The sequence below is a fragment of the Vidua macroura genome, chromosome 10 (genome assembly GCF_024509145.1).
Source record: "Vidua macroura isolate BioBank_ID:100142 chromosome 10, ASM2450914v1, whole genome shotgun sequence".
Lineage (NCBI taxonomy): Eukaryota > Metazoa > Chordata > Aves > Passeriformes > Viduidae > Vidua > Vidua macroura.
In genome coordinates this window covers 11,499,405-11,516,795 of record NC_071580.1, presented here as the reverse complement: position 1 = coordinate 11,516,795, position 17,391 = coordinate 11,499,405, and the positions used below count along the sequence as shown (strand labels likewise).

At 42.1% G+C, this 17,391-nt stretch overlaps 1 long non-coding RNA gene across 1 annotated transcript; it reads left to right on the top strand.

Annotated features, from left to right (window-relative positions):
• The first annotated feature begins 2,710 nt into the window (after window positions 1-2,710).
• On the top strand, window positions 2,711-8,312 carry LOC128812257 (uncharacterized). The gene is made up of 2 exons (XR_008438667.1): window positions 2,711-2,847; window positions 8,043-8,312. It is a non-coding gene; the product is annotated as an uncharacterized LOC128812257 (long non-coding RNA).
• The last annotated feature ends 9,079 nt before the right edge of the window (window positions 8,313-17,391 follow it).

Genomic DNA, 17,391 nt, shown 5'->3' with positions numbered 1-17,391 from the left:
TTTGAAGTTTAGGTTACTGAACAGAAGAAACTCCTTCTAGAAGGAGGAATAACACTCATTTACCTGAATAAGTTACTGGATCTAAATTCCTACCCCCAACAGTGGTACCTTTCATCTGTCAGAAACATTTGACTACTTCCAGCAAAGAAGGTTGAGTAGACAAAGTAAAATGTCACTTTTCATGGCAGCAGGCTGTAAAATTCTCCCTCCAGTCCTCCCCCAAAAAGATCTCTCAGAGAGTGATTACACTGCTGCCATGACCATGAGTCCACATATGCTGGATTGTTTTAGTAACTAAATGTGCTCAAAGGAGTTTGAATAGCTACTGATTCTTGGGCAGCTTTAGGTAATAACTCTTTTCACACCCACAACTAGAAAACACCACTTTATTTTCAATTCATGTCAATAATCAAACAGTAGCTATGACCCAGCGCTATCTGAACATGAAACACTCAGCTAATCTAGGCAAAAACTTCCTCCACTTTTGTTAAGGATGAAAGTACATCTCTGTGCTTTTGTTGTTAGGGATCTGAATAAAGTTTGAGTCTGTAGTTTGGTTTTGAACATGCAATTTGAGATTTAAAAAAAGCATTTATACTTAGTATTGCATATTCTACATACATTTAGCCTCTGAACACGACGGCATCCTTAATTTTTTCCATGACATCTCATTGTTAGGCTGTTTAAATTAATTTGAAAAAGTCATTAGCTTTACATTAAGGATTGCTGTGGCACCTGGCAGATGATCTATAAAGTTGTGTTCATTAGTGTTCATAGACTGAGAAACATTATTTAAAAGAAGGACAACCCTAATGGTATCTGGCACATAAATACACATCCGTGTTCATCAATGAATCACACAGTGCATTATCACTGTTAGCACTCATAAGACCCCCATGGAGTAGGTAGGAGGAATTACTGAGGCTGCTGAGATGGGGAAATGAGGCATAGATACTGCAGAGAAGAAATGGGATTACAAATAAATAGCAAACCTAAACACACAAACAAAAAGGGAAATTAACTCCAGTCTTTGTTTTTCATCCACCGCTGGAAAGACAAACCCATCCTGCTCATCCCATCCATCTGACAACTGAAGTGCCTGAACTGACATGGAGGGGACAAACATCTTGGGATTCTCTTAGCTCCAAGGTTTTAAGCTTCATGTAGGCACCAACCAGCAAGGCACTTTAACAGGAAAGAGCAAAAGCCACCCATGCCAAGGCTAGCAGAGCCCATCACTGTCCTCTCCCCTGGCAGTAAGTCAGAAGCTCACTGAAGACTGCTGCTAACAGGGGGGCTATCAGCAGCACTGGATGCTTGTCATCCCCATCCATTACAGCTTTGACCAGGAAACAAAATCTACATCCTCCAAGCCCACAGACATACAGGGAGAAGACACAGATGAAGGCTGGCAAGAAAACCGTACAATTCTGCATTATGAATTTTTATTTTGCATTTGTATTTTTATGAACACTGGGAAGATAATTCCTGACTATTTCATTCATCCATACTTCTGCTTGCTAAAAATATTTTTTAAGTCAGCAGAGTGGAGATTATGGGGAAAAATGAGACAGTTTAAATGCTCCATATTATGGAGAACAATAAAAAAATGTTTAAAGTTTCCTGGTTTTATAAAACACAATGGACCATGTCTGCTCCTGAGAACAGTTTAAGTACACTGCACCCTATAAGATGTTTTACCTAATCATCCACATTAAAGATCCTATTGGTACATTCAGGATTGCAGTAACATTTTGCATTAATGCTTGATTTTACCTTCAGTTTGGGAAAGACACAAAAGTCTCTCAGAACTAGCAATTTGTTGTCCAACTCACCTCTAAGGATGGGTCACTCACTTTCAGCAATGGGTAATCTCTGCATTGTCACTACAGCAAAGTTACCTGTACATCATTTCCCCCTGGGATGGGATTTTCCCAGCAGGAAACCCAACAGGATACCTGAACTTGAAGCAAAAACCAGATCATGCATACACCCACTCTGCCTGATGCAGATTTCCTTTTCCAGTACATTTCTCTCATTTTTTTCCACCATCCAGGTTTGAGATTCATGGGAGATAATGTTACCTTCTAAAATATATCAGCTCTTGATCGAAAGCTTCTGTAGGTGACTGTATTTATTCACTAAATAAACAAGAGACAAAACCATCCTCTGAGTTTTCACCACCAGTTTCTGCCAAGGAAACAAGTCCTCCTTTTACCAATGAATAACATGGGCAATGAGCTCCTTACCCACTAAACTTCAGCTTCTTAGGTTGGCAAGTATTATCAAGCTCAACACGCATTTCTGAGGGCAGAGGATCACCCTGCATCTCTTCAGGGCCCTCTCACCAAACCTCTTCTTGAAACATTACAGAGTGCTGTGGCTTAGTCTGGAAGCCACGAGCTCAGCAGATGGCTCTGGAAAACTTGTGATGCTCTAAACCTAGTTTGACATTGGTAGAAGAGTCTTAGAAAAAAGTCAAAGCAAAACTATGTAAGTGGTTAAACAGCAGTTCACCACTCTTGAAAAGAGACAGGATTGAGAGTGATTGCTCCGTGGCATTGGGATCCAGCAGGCAGAGCTGCACCACAGAGCTCCAGCAAAATCCTGTTCCCATTCAGTTCAACAGTGCAAGATCTGATGTCACAGCTGCACAAAGCAGGAAGCCAGGGTAGGCCCACCCAGGACTAATGTTCCCTCTTGACCTTAGAGGTGGCATAATAGAGACAAGACCTGATAGAAAGCCATTGACAGCCTGACACCTTCTCTTTCCTAAAGGAGTCAAACACAGCAATGCAAACCTTGAGACTTCATCACTGTCAAATCATGCAAAAACGAAGGGGGAAGGTGAGCAAGCTTCCAGGTTAATAATAGCTTTTGGAGAAAGGCAAGAAGAGCTAGACAAGCTGCTATAAAAATGTAGGGACTGTCTTGGTATCAGGGTAAAAAACCACACAGGACTGCAAAGGAGCTGAGGCAGTGAAGGCTTTTCAATCAGTGAGGGACACAATTTATTAGCCTGACAAGAAACCCTATTTTTTGACCATTTGTTGATGAGATTTAAAATCAAACAGGCCAATAGCATACAATACATACTGCTGCCACTTAGCTTAACACTGCAGCACGTTGAATTAACCCCATCTTTACTTGCTGCATATCCAAACATCTTTTCCCAGCAATTACGAAGTTTGATCAAACACTGGAATCCAAATTTGGAATGCACAAAAACTGAGAAGCTCAACCAAGAAATTATTTACATCAAGATCAGAGGGAGAAGCTACAGATTTTTCACTTCTTCCTTTAGAACAATGTTATTATTTTATGTGCTGGAGTCATGCTCACACCATCTTTAACCTGGAAGAGCTTTGTGCAAGACTAATAAGCATCAGATTCATGCTGAAAATACTGTGTTAGGTGAGACTCTGTAGGTACACTGCCTAATGGGCTGAGAAGGAAGCTCCTCCTAACTTCCACTATTACAGGGATTTTGAGGTGTATATGCTGCCTGCCTCATGGTAAGAAGTAAATTTTTTGCTCCAGAGACAATGGATACTCTGCTGTTGTTCTGGGTCCAGGGAGAAGCAGAGGCCAAACCCCACAAGAACAGATACTCATTGCATTTTTTTCATACTGTGTTATGGAAGAACATTACTCTCAGTTTTCACCCTTGCACACAACTCCTCTGCCTCCTCTCAGACATGACACTAGAGCAGAATCTTGCAGAGAGAAGACCTTGTAGAACAAAGACCTTGCAGAACAAGAGCACAACAGACTGTAGGAGAGACAAAAATCGGACAAGGCTGCTTTATGGATGTAATTAGAGAGTTTCTGGCAAGGGTGACTTCTACCAAGGTTACTCATATTGTTCACCAGTGCAAAAATAAGCAAAAATTCAAGTTCTTGGAGGTCCAGGAGATATTTTATTCTTTAACATATTTAATTTTATTTCTTCACTTTTTATCACTAAGGGAGGGAAAAGAGGGCATTTCAGCCCTGAACTATAAGGCTGACTTGAGGCTGGTGGCTCAGTAATTGGTATTTATTGCTCGGAACGCATCACTAACACACAGGTTGGAGACTGATATTTTCATCACTCCTTCCTTTGCTCTCAGCTTTGCAGCTATTTCATGCACTCTGGGTTTGCCAATTACCTTCCCGAGGTGGGACGGGGTGATTTGTTTTTAATGCACGTCCAATGAGTTTGAATAGCCTGGTTTGTTTTTGCATTTGCAATTTCATGGGGACAGATTCAGGGACAAACACATAGAAGAGACAGCAGATAGCCTTGGTAAGCACCTCAGAGTTCTTGGAGCTTCATTTCACCCCAGCCTATTACATATCTGTCCCCAAATTGGCTCTTAAACCACCAGCTAGTGCTGCTCCCTTTGGTTTGTGGCCTCTGTGCTTCTGGTGCCTGTTAAGCTGTTGTGCAGTTCTCATGCTGTGAGTTTTGCCTTCCTGGGGACTGGGAAGGATGCTGAGGGCTGGAAGCTGTAGCTTGGATAGACAGAGATATTACTGAAAGGGTCCACAGAATGGGTGTGCAGAGTCAATCCAGAAAAAGATGCCTTTACAGAATCCTATGAACAGGGGATGAGATCCCAGCACGAGCCAGGAGGTGCGAGGGCAGCTTTCATGAGACATGCTGCTAGTTCTGTAATCTGCAGCCCTAGATTTAGGATTTTTGAGGCAGTCAAATAGTATCTCATCTAGAATTCAACCCTCTTTCACTCTCTTCTGGATTCCTAGAGTCCCAATTTCCCCCCAGAGATATAACATGTCCTGCCTGAGGGCATGGGTAGCAACAAATTGAAAGTGTCAGCATTTTGTCATATTTGTCACTTTTGGAAGCAGCATGCTCAGAATAGGAAAAGAAAATTAAAAGATCAAGAGCACAACCAGCCAGAGCCCATTGCATGCAGAGAGGCTGTCTGGGATGATACAAACCCTTGGGTGAAATACCAGTTCCTGAAGTCACTGAAACTAGTCAGAGTCAGATAGCACAGATAAACTATTAAATAAACAGTAGAGCTTAAAAGATGGACCCTATACAAATTTAATTAGTGTGCTAGAAATAGAGAAGAGATACTGGAAAGCCACATACATCTGCATTCCTAGGATTTCTGAGTGAGAAGAATGGAAAAGGGAAGGCTTTCATATGGGAAAGAGAGGAAATAAAATATTTCAGTGAATGCAGAGAAACTTTCCTGTAAATGGGCTGCTGGAATAACACAGGCAGAATAAGCTTCAGTTTCAACTGAAGCATGAAAGTCAATAATCTCTGTAACCTTTCTAAACTCTTTGCTCTTCTATCACATATTCAGAGGCTGAAGGGAGTTAATCTATTCAAGGTGTGTGTGTGTGTGTCTATACTTATTATATACAGCAGAGTACTCCTTCACAGAGAACCAGTTACTCAGCAGTCTGTCTCATGCTCAGCACTAGTAATAATTAAGGAAAGTGCCATTGGCATTTACGTTACTGAAAATTTTATTAAACACAGAAAATATCCTGTTGTCCTTCCTAAAAAAATGAAAAGCTGAAGGATTAAAGGTGGTCCAAGTTACCTTTTAACTATCAATTATTTGTCTAAAAATTAGTTTCTCATACATATGTTGCAATTCATAAACCATTTTGTAGATATATGCATTGTACATGAAGAATTACATTTGTAATATTTCTTCTAAAAATGCCAAACTGACCCATGCTGCCTTTCTCTGTTAAATTTCTTTGCAAGAGGAAACAGTGCCTGAGCAGAGCAAACCATGTTGTTTTCAGAGAACAGTGTCAAGTTTTGAGTCCTGTAATTACTTTGGTTTAGTCATTTTATCCCTAATGAAGGTTTCTCTTGCAGTCCATGGAGGGTACCTTTCCATCTGGGCAACAATTAACACATAGACCAGACTAAGACTTGCAGTTTCAGGACTGCATTAATTTTTAGTTGACAGTAATGAGACTGTCAGAATAATTCTTACCTCAGTAGAAATAATCTCTCAATCAGTGCTGCCCAAAATGTACAACTGTCATTTGCTAAACTTCTCTTCTGCAACTGCCAGACTGTTAGTGATAGGATGAAATAGAAAAAGGCATTGAGGGTAGGCAGCCTTGGCCCTAACAAGGGATTAATGATTAAATAATTTCCAGACCATTATTCCAAAAGAGCAAACCAAGAAGTTGTAGCTGGAGAGAATACCAGAACAGACCCCAAATCTCCCAGCTCTCAGGATGAAATTTGGTTTCAACTAAAGAATAAAGATGTTTCTATCCTCTTTAGAACACTCTGCAGATACATTCTTTCAATTGTTGGAAATACTCAGATGTTGTGGCAATGGGCTCTACATAAAATAGGCAGGTACATCTTGAGAATATTAAGTTTATTGCAAATTATTGATTTTAAACAAAGATTTACGATAGGCAATGATTGCAGTAGGAAAAGATCACCGTTGCAGTACAGCACATGCACCCACAAACAAGATGCATCAGCAATAAAAGGGAGGAGAAATCCTTCTCTAACTATATCTCCCTTGGAAAGGCATTTATTTATGGCTGGGCACTGGAGCATTTGAAGTACAAGACACCAAAAAACCACATTACCAATGTTCACTGGCTAAGATTCCAGCTCTTCCACCATGAGGACAGATGTAGCAAGTTAATAAAAAATTCAGGTGTATGTCTGGTAATATGCCAAATGAATTATTTCAGGACATCGGGGCAGGCAGAGGGAAGATAAGGTGGGGATAAGTTGACTGCAGTTGGAACATGCTTTGCACAAGATGCAGTGATGGCAAATAGCCTAGTTTCAGTGGGCTAAGCTGTGATCCATAGATAAATATAGACTAAAAATGCAACAGCACCTACCATCAGATAAAAAAAAAAATAAAATCAAACTTGTAAAGGATGAAATGCCCATTTCTGTCTTTGCTGTCGAGCACAAAAATGCTGCACATAACCATGTTCTTTGAACCAGTTCTTTTTAAACATTGATACTACATAGGAAACAAAAAACAGTAGAGCTCCTGTTTCCCACAACCCAGCAGAAATCCATGTGTTCCATGGATAACAAAGGAAAAATACACATAAATATTTAGTGCAGAGAATGCTGAGTGTGACACGCTGACTGAGATGACCACTGACAAAACTGCTCCAGTACACATCACTGCAGTGCAACACTGCAGTGCCAGAAGGGGCAGGGGAAAAGCACACTCCTGAATTCTAAACCTGACCAGAAACAGGCAATTGCCTTGTCTCACATGCAAGACCAGAGCCTATAAGCCCCACTGCTGTATCTGCTGGCCTGATCTATGTAATTATTCCAGAGCTCACCTCTGAAATTTTTCATAAAGATTTTTTGAGATTTAGAGCTTGATTCAAAGATAGCTGAACTCATTAGGAACCCCTAGCACCAGGTTTGAGATGGACTGCAAAGAAAAAGGCTTTTCTGTGCCCAGGGCCATGCACTGCAGACCCAGCTAGGCCTCCCACCCTGCAGGATGGACACAGCACATGAAGAGGAAACATCTTTTGTGTAAGGCTCATACCCAATTCTTTGTCCTATAACACCAGTAGAACTACCTGTGTGACACAGCAGACAATCAGTGCCTTCAAAGTGACAAATAAACTTATAAATGATAACTCTGTCAACAGCTTAAATTGCTTAACCACTTCTTTTCTGCTTACTGGCACATTGCTCCTCAGGCTGCTTTAGCTGAGGTTTTGCCAGACTGTTTCCTCTAGTAAGATGATAAAGCAAGGAGAAACTAAAAATAATGAAAAGCACTTTCCCCAGTTTCCCATCTGACAAATTTCACCCTGTTTTACCAAGTCCATTACAGATGATGACATATTAATTGCACTGTGGGTCGGACAACACAAAGCAATTAACACTTCTGCTGTGCTTCATGGCTGCTCTGTGCGATTTCCAGGGGGAGGTATGACATGAAATCTCATGACTAGCATGAAACCAACTGTAGCTGACACTGAATTTATATTTTTCCATGCCTGCCTAACACCCAGTTCAGTGTCTGCTGGGCTTTCTCTTGTAGGCAATCTGGCAGTCTGGAACAGAAGACCTAATTTCTACAGACATGGCGTAAGAACAAATCGCCCAAGTTTTGGGAGAACTGGGGATTTAAAGGAAACCAGATAAAGTTCAAGAGCCTACCAAAACAAAGGGGAAAGAAAAGTCCAGGAGTTCCTGACTTTGGACAACTCATTTCATCTCCCCCAAACCATGCATTCCTGGAATGCAAAGAATAGTACACTGGCATTCTTAGGATGAAAGCTGTATTTTTGAATTAAAGCATAAAAAAACACAGGAGGTTCTCTCACATTTCAAGCTCTCAGCATTACTAATAATTTGATTTTATTAAAGACAAGAAATATGGGCTTAAATCATAGCTTTTTTTTCTGTAACTTACCATTGCATACAGCAGAATCCCCCACTGGAATTTCTCCTAAGCTGCACAAATGAATTTGTTCCCATAATTAATCCTAACATTGTTAATGTTTGGGTTTAGGTATTGCAGCTCTTCCCTCAGGTCTATTTACAGCCTTTTGCTGTTTGCCACCTCCTACTCCTCCCTAACGGGCACCAGGACTGAAAGGCTCAGCCACAGGCAAGGATGACATGGATGAACTGATGGGTTCATTTGATCCCTTGCACCGAGGCCCGTGGCCACCATGCTCGAACCACACATAGTGCCTGGGTGGTGACAACCAAACTCCTTCCAGCTACCCTGGATTATTTGTTGCAGATGTTTATTGTCAGCTGGTAAAGTGGGAAGGATGAAGACAGATGTGTTAGTCTGGGGGTTTGCTCCATGTGCCTTAGGCACGGCCAAAGTACTGACTAACCCCAGCAAAAGTGAAAGGAAACTGTTTAAGTTTGACAGAGTATTCAGCAAACATGGGCACTCCTTCCAGCCTCACTAGGTGGCTCTTAGCAAGCCAGGGGGCTGCAGGTGACTGGGAATGTTTAAAACAGCACTTACAGAACCATCCTAACACACAGTCCTAAGGCTGCAGTCCAGGATGCCTGTGAGGTGGTGAGCGTCCTCAGGAGGGACAGACAAGCAGCCAACTTGGCCTGCTGCACATGCCTAAATCAGTAAGCATTGCATCATTGCTTGTGTAGGTGTATCCTTTACTTAGCATCCTGAATCTGTAGGAAACAAGTTACCTTGGCACTGGGATTCTGAGTGGCAAGACTTGTGAAATTTTAAGAAGGGACTAAATTTCTGGGGAATTTCTCTTACAAGATGTATTTCAGCTCTGAAAGTTGCAAAGTATTAAGTGTTAAAAGTGTTAAGTATTAAGTGTTAAAAGCAGAATTGTATCCTTTTGGCTCTTGTTTTGAGGCTCTGCTTTGCTCTAAGTTAATCGGCAAATTTATTTGCATATCTCAACAAAATGTTTATCATTCTCTGCACAAAAATTGATTTAGAAAGGAAAGCCTGAGAATCTTTTAAGCTGAGCAGTTAGCAGATGCATAGGACCATATATAATATATGCCTATACCATAAAGACATATATCAGTAGTGGGTGGACTGTATATCTCCCTGTGCACTTATTTCTATTTTATGGTATTTTAAAATAAGAAATACCCTTTAAAGAAGCTGATCGCCTCAGGCTGGCAAAAATTTACAAGGCTTACTTGAAATGTTTTTGCTTAACAGCAGGAAAAAAAAAAAAGTCATGCATTTAAAAGTGAAAATTTCAATCATCCCAATCCTGGTGACCTCTTCTGGGTATTAAGATGCTATTGGCAGACAGCTCTCTTCAAAAGATAAATTGTACCTTTCCACAGCAGCAGAATGGCATTTGTTTTCATGTCAGGACATATTGATTTCATACAAATTTTAGAGAAAATAACAGCTGGCCACATATATCAGTGATGCCAGAACACCCAAGTACAAGTGCCCTGAAGGGGAGGGAAGCAAGTAGGTCAGTCATAGAATCACAGAGCGGCTTGGGTTAGAAGGGACCATAAATATTACCTAGTTCTAACCTCCTTGCCATGGGACACCTTCCACTAGACCAGGCTGCTCCAACCACTGCCCACCCTGGCCTCGAACACTTCCAGGGATGGGGCATCCACAGCTTCTCTGGGCAACTTGTGCCAGGGCCTCAGCACCCTCACAGTTGAGAGCATCTGATATCTAACCTAAACCTACTCTCAGTGTAATGCCATTACTCCTGGTCCTGTCATTTCACACCCTTGTAAAAAGTCTCCTTTCAGTTTTCTTGTCAACCCCCTTCAGGTACTGAAAGGCTGCAATTAGGATACCCTGAAGCCTTCTCTTGTCCAGGCTGAACAATCCAAATTCTCTCAGCTATGTCTCAGAGGAGAGGTGCTCCGTCCCTCTGATCATCTTGGTGCCCTCCACTGGACTCACTCCAACAGGTCCACCTCCTTTTTTTGTTGTGGCCCCCAGAGCTGGGCTCAGCACTGCAGGTGGGGTCTCAGCAGAGCAGAGCAGAGGGGCAGAATCCCCTCCCTGCAGCCCAGGATGCATGGCCGGGTCATGTCCTGCCTCCCACCCACCAGCACCCCCCAGGCCTGCTCTCGACCTGTTCCTGCCCAGCCTGCACTGAGACCAAGGCCTGCCCTGACCCAGGTGATTCCCTCGGGCCCATTTCTGGAGCTTGTCCAGCTCCCTCTGGCTGGCATCCTGTCCTTCAGCTGTGTCAACCCCACTTAGGCTCAGGGCTGTGTCTCAGATCTGAGGACAGAAGGCACCCCGGGTCTAAAGGACAGATTAGCAAGCTGCAGCCATACAGAGATATTGCAGGAGATATTTTGACTTGTCTTTGAGGGTTTCCTGACTTCTGACAGATGAAGAAGGGCCAGCACAGAGGCCTCATGCTTACAATGGGGCTGCAAGGTAGAAACTGAGCATTTGCATCCCTCTCCACCCAGACAGGTCCTTTACTTTATAAGGATGGGAGTGGCAAATTTTACCTCTGGGAAGAGGCAGCAATGAAATATTTTCTTGAAGTTGGGCAAACAGTTCACTGAATGCAAAGTCAACCAGCTGGAAGGAGAGATACTGAAACCCTGCTATCTCTTCTCCTGAAACCAGAGCTGTGTTTGGAAGTCTTTAAGAATGAAGATACAGAGAAGAAAACGCCATCTTGTCTCCAGGCCACAGAGTAGGACATTATGAATCCATAGATATTGGGAAGGGGAAAAAAAAGAAGTTTGAACACTGCAATCAGTAAACACAGAGTTCATGATTAAAATTCAGCCTCACTACGAGGTTTGGTAGAGCAGCCCAGAGCCACTCATTTTCCCTGCTGAGTTTAAGTGACTTTACCCCAAGTTCCAGCACTAGGAAAGCCAGGCTTTACTCTCCTCCCTCAGCAGATCTGAGGTGCCAAGCAGGAGCTGCTGTGGCAGAAGAACGAGCAAAGGCTCTCTGGTGGACAATGAGAGATGTTCCTGAGACAGCAGCTGCTTCCAGCTCCTCTTCTACTCTCCTGCATTTATCTACAGCATGGGTTTGTGATATTAAAGCAGATGGGTTTTCCAAGCATGGCTGCTTCTTTTAGGGATAAGAATGCCATTTAGAGCAGCCACGAAGGAGGCACAGCTTGCCACCACCGAGGGGCTTGCTCCAGGATGAAACAGACTTCTTGCAGGAAAACCCCAAAACTACTTGTAATGTCTACCCAGTTTTGCCATCATCTCATTCCCAGTTTTACTAACAAATAAAATGGCTGGGCAAACATTGAAATTAATTTATCACCTGGTTTAAGTATTTATTTCTGAAAAAATCTTAATCTTCTGGAAAAGCTCATAATTTTTAATGCAGTTGTCGACACAGTCTTTTAGAAACTGGTACAAACACAGGCTTAAGGGTTTTTTAATACTATTCTTCTCTTTCATTTCAGATCAGAGGGCTGGAATTACTGAGGTTTTTAAGCATAACATGTATTTGCTTTTACAGAATGAAAATAAAATAGGACAAAAAGGCTTAAATATTTATTAATGCTTTTCTTTACAGATTGCAAATGGTTTTGTAACGACTGCACACTCAGAAATTTGCTGTGTTCCAGATGAAGTCATTAACTGGGAAGCCTGTGTCAGACTTTGGAAACATTTTGACAAGAAAAAGGTTTTATTCTTCCAGTTTGCAAATCTTGGATCAGAAAATATATATTTGTGGTGTACCTTGGTGAGAGCACTTTACTGATAACACCATTCATATCACATTCTCATTCACACTAATTTAGCAAAGCCATCCAATTCCACAGCTTCCCGACTGCTGAAATAATTGTAAGGAAGACCAGTTATAGTAGGTTTTTGGGTACTTATCTCTAGGAGTACTTTATTACACTCAGGTAGGAGTAGCCCAAGGGAGAGGAGCATCCCAGAGTTTTGCCATCAACTGAAGCACATACTACACTGGTTTTAAAACATTTACAGAGCCATAGAAGTTCCCAATGACTTTCTGCAGGGTAAAGGAGTGAAGGCTCCACTTTTCAGCCCCTCAGTATAGAATGCATCATTGTTACATATCCCAGCCACTGGTCTTAACCTTAAAGGGTACCAGTCCCCTTTACTCATCAAGTTAACTCCTATTGTTAACAGGGTCAAGAGGATAGTTCAATCTCTCATTTCCTGTATTAATACAATTTCCAGGCAAGAACTCACCAAGCCTGTGTGGCAGCATTAGATGGGCACTGATTTAATATCAGTGTAATCTCAAAATAAACACACGGCTGGCCTTTCAGCTCCTCCTGATTCCTGCAGGACAGAATTGCCATGAGGAGAACAATTGCTATGACCCATACTTCTCTTGCCACTCTTATCTCATACACTTGAAACATATCTCCTAGTGACAGAGAAAAAAGCAGAGCTGGCTCAAAATGTTGCTGTTTTTAGAGCAGAGGGAAAAAGCAGCAAGAAGAAGAAATGCCAACTTTTCTGTCATTCATTAAAAACAAAAGGTCCCAAAGGCCTTTAATGCAAGAATCAGATTGTTTGAAGCAAAATCAGACAACAGACTTCAGAAGCAATCTGGGAAAGAAAACGTGGTATTTTTCAGAAAACAAAAATCTTCTCAGATAGCATGGACTCTGTATTTGACTTGGTACAAACCACAGAGTCCAGGGCTCCTGGTACCCCAGAAGAGGTTCCCCAGCTTCATGCCAAGCTTCAGTGATTGCTAAAGGGCCCCAAAAGCAGAGTATTTATTTCATCTTATTTACCTGGAAACGAAACCCCAGGCAAGTCCCATTGCAATAAAGCACAGTCAGGGAGATCAGTGATGAGAGCCCTGAGGCTTCATCCCTCTCCATCATCTGCAGCCTAGAGGAGAGTGCAGGGTCCCATTCCAGAGCTGGAATTTTGCAGTCAACATTGCAGCACTGCCTCTGTTTATGTCACAGCATAAAAATGGCCATGTACAGGAAAATATTTGGGATGAGAATGAATATAATTTGGCTTCAAGCCAAGATGTTCTTTGCTCAAATGGCAAAAACTTCTCCAGCTTCTGAAATAGCTCAGGGCTGCTGGTCTACAGATTATACCACAAGGCCCAGCTTTGTGCTGCAGGTGCTGATTGAAAAAGCTGAGGAACCTCTTGGGTACAGACCATGGAGCTCTGTCCATTCTGGTGAGGTCAGGTTAGACTGGCACTTTACAGAGGAGGGAGGATGATGCCTTGGGAAGGAGCTGCAATTCAGTTCTGCTGTTCTGAATTACTGTTAGTAACACTGAGATTGCACCCAGGAGCCTGGCTGTTTGTTAGGAGTGCACCGTGCTCAGCGGCGTGCAAGCACAAAATGAAATTACATTCTCTGAAGAGTCCTTTTCATGCTTTTAAATAAAGACACTAAAGTCATACATGAATTCCTTTGAATCTCATTTATAAATCAAAATAATTATTTTAGTAAGTGATGACAGGAAATAAGTGGCACAAGCTCTTGTCTTTTTCACTGCAAGATGAACTGCTTTCTCTGGATTACAGTAGGATTTCCCTCACTCACTGTCCCCTCTCTCTAACGATGCACTGCTCCTCTTCCTCCTGCATCCAGCACTGGAACACCAGCTGAGTACTTGACCAAAGAACTCATGAAGACAAGGATTATGTTATCTACAGAGCACTGAAGAGTCTCCTCAAGGTCTATACACCAGTAACAAAAAAAAAAAAAAAAAAAAAAAAAAAAAAAAAAAAAAAAAAAAAAAAAAAAAAAAAGAAAAATTAAAAAGAAATCTCATTTGCTGCAGCTCACAGCTTCAGGCTTTGCAGATATGGCCTAAATATCTGCTTGCACACACTTCACAGCAAGGCATCCCACTAGCCAAATACATAATCCCTCCATTTAAAACCACCCACAAAGGAGGCAAGTATTGAATCATTTTGGGGGCTGGCACAGGAGATCTGCATCTTGCTGGTTTCATTACCTTGAATAATAGTGCAACAGATCTGTAAGTCACATTTAATCGATTTTAAATTAATCCAAACCCTAGGTGTAAACATAATAAAATGTTGGATGAGAGACTGTGTTTTAGCCCATTTTAGATCCCCTGTATTTCTGGGATAGCAGGCACTGAAAGCACAGGTGTCAGATGAAAGCAGGCTTCAGCATCTGAGCCACTGCTGCAGTCTAAACAAGAGAGATGGTCCAGCCTTGAAAAAGAGAAAGGAGCCAAAATCCTGGATACAAACACTCAGCTATGGAGGACAGACCTTCCTGGGCATTTAAACCCTGACTGTATTTAAGAACTCCTTAGGACAACTAATACATACATACCCCCCCAGCTGACCCACAGATCTGCTAAGCTGCCTTCTACAGGGACTGCTGCATGGCTGATGTTGGAATAAGGCACCCTCCTGGTGCTGTGTGTTTTTGCAATTCAAATAATAAGTAATGCTGCTCTTTCCTTGTTCGAGCCTTTTATGTACCAGAGGAACATAAAATGCAGCATATTCCTGTCTCTCACTGACAGAGAAACAAGGTTCAGCTTACTCTGTGCTCAAGAATGGTGACACCAGTCACAAGATCTCTGCAAAGAGGCTGTAGCGGGGTACAGGGTAGCTCAGTTAAAGGTGTTTTTCTGAGGAGATTTGGGCTGAATTTGACCAATATTCCTAGTACTAAAATATTAGGCTACAGATGTTTCTCAACTTTGTGAAAGTATTTTGCATACAAAATCTAAAACCAAACAAAATCCAGTAAATCTGTATTTGGTAGAGGTCTCCATGACATTGACATCAGCTGATAGAAACAATGGGGAAAGTCTAAACTTCAGGCTCTTCCCAAGCAATCATTCTGAAACATGCCATTTTTTTAGTCAAGGAACTATTTTGCCTCCTTCCAAGGCCAAACTCCTATACAAAAAAGCAGAGAAAACTGGTACAAGGCATTATCTGAAAACAACACTTTTCCAGGTGGAGTGAGGGCTTGTACTCCTGAGAAAACCATGTTTCCACTTCTCTAACCTTCAGCTGATCCCTCTCCTACACTTTGGCTCTCATCATTGCAGCCCACAGCAGCCACCAACAGATGGTATCCAAAGAGTTCCTACCCTGCTGCCTGCACCCAGAAAGCAGGCATGGAGGGGCATTTCCTCAAAGCACATTTAAATCCTTAGTGCTGCAGATGACAACACTTGGAAGATGCATTTGCCATGTCAATCTGGAGCTTCTTATTCCCAGTAAAGTACTGGGCTGTCTCCCCATTGAGGTTTTCTTGTGCTCTTAGTTATTGCTTGCAGCACAAAATAATTTCAGGTGGCTCTGTACTGGTCTGGGAGTGAAGGAGTTACAGGAATGAACTTAACTAGCTGTGGCGGTGCAAGTCCAGAAATCCCTTCTCCTGACACCCCTTCCCATCATACAGGAAACCAGCTGCAATTCTTTCTAATAACCACAGATAGCATATTTCTCCAAACTGTGGGGCCCCCCTATGTAAAATACAAAAGAAAAGCAAATGAGATGTAAGGATCTCTGCAGCTCAGGGGAAATTATTCCAAAGACTAAATGTGTGCTGTGCCATCAGCTGAGCTTATCACATTTCCACTGGTGCAATAATTTACAGCTCTGGGGCTGCCACTGCCCAAGCACTGATGGGCATTTCCCAGCTGGGCTTCTGACCAGCACAGCCCTTTAGGGAGCACCTGTGCTGCTCCCAACACCCTGCAGCATCAGCAAACACTGGGATGTTCCCTCTCTTGCTTGCAGACAATGCTGCACGAGGTGCAGCGCACCAGAGAGGTAGGAGAGAATCAGGGGCAGCAACAGGGCACGGAGCAATCACAAGTGCTGGAGGCTCTGCAGGACTGGCAGTCAGGATGCCTGTGCAGGAAAAGGCCAGGAGACGTCCTGGCTGCTGCTGAGCACTGCAGGTAGGCACTGGAGGCTGCCCACTTAGAGCAGCACTGGGCAAAGCCCAGCCAGGAAGCTTCCAGCAGCTCCCTGGGCTGTGGGGAGAAACCACTGCACTTCAGCAAGGTTAATTCAACCATCACAGGATTAACTACCACCAGCTTGGCACATTATTATGCCATGAAAACAGAGGTCAAATCTCTTCCCTAGATTTGGGCCTGCTTGTCTTCAAATTTGTGGCAAGTAAATCTGTGGTGTTTGGAGGCTTTACGTGTTTTTGTTTTTTTTTTTTTTTAATTTTGTTTCAATGATCATTGTGGGTCACTTCCAACTCAGGATATTCTATGATTCTAAAATCCCTATGATTCTAAATATGTGTGCAAATCCTCACATAGGCTATTCTCTCCCTGATGTACTCTGAGACTGCAATGCTTTGGTAAGAATTTTCTGGCAAATGTCGGTTAGTTCTCTTTAGATGAGGTTATTTTGTTAATATGAAAAAATACTGTAGCAGTCATGGTAATTTTTATGTATATTCCTTCTCCACACACAAATAATCCTTTATATAAGGTCCTGTACTACTTTATGCCTCATTTCATTTACTTCACAAGAAGAAAGGTGCTTTACAATAAAGTTTTTCCTTTATCTTCTCCAAAGAAGTGGTTTTCAGCAAGCAAGAACTAATTTATTTCTTTTAATGGTGACCACTTATTTCTTCAAGACAAGGCCATCCACAGAAACTGGACTTTCTACAAGACTCTAAATACATTTCAGTAGAGAAGAAAGGTAGCTAGCTCTGCCTTGAAAACAATAATAATATTCTAACAATAAAATATATATTTAAGCAAGAGCCAACAGACTTGGACCAAATCTGGTTGTAAAATCCAAAATACAAGTATCAAAAGGCAGGGATAAAATGCTAGACTGCTCCAGGATCTGAAGGTTATTGCCACATCTCTCTGCATTAAGACATGCTCATTACAGCCTTGGGGAAGTCATCCAGACTGGTAGAACCTATCTCCCTAGGTGGGAAAAAGGCAAATAAGGCAGGCTACAA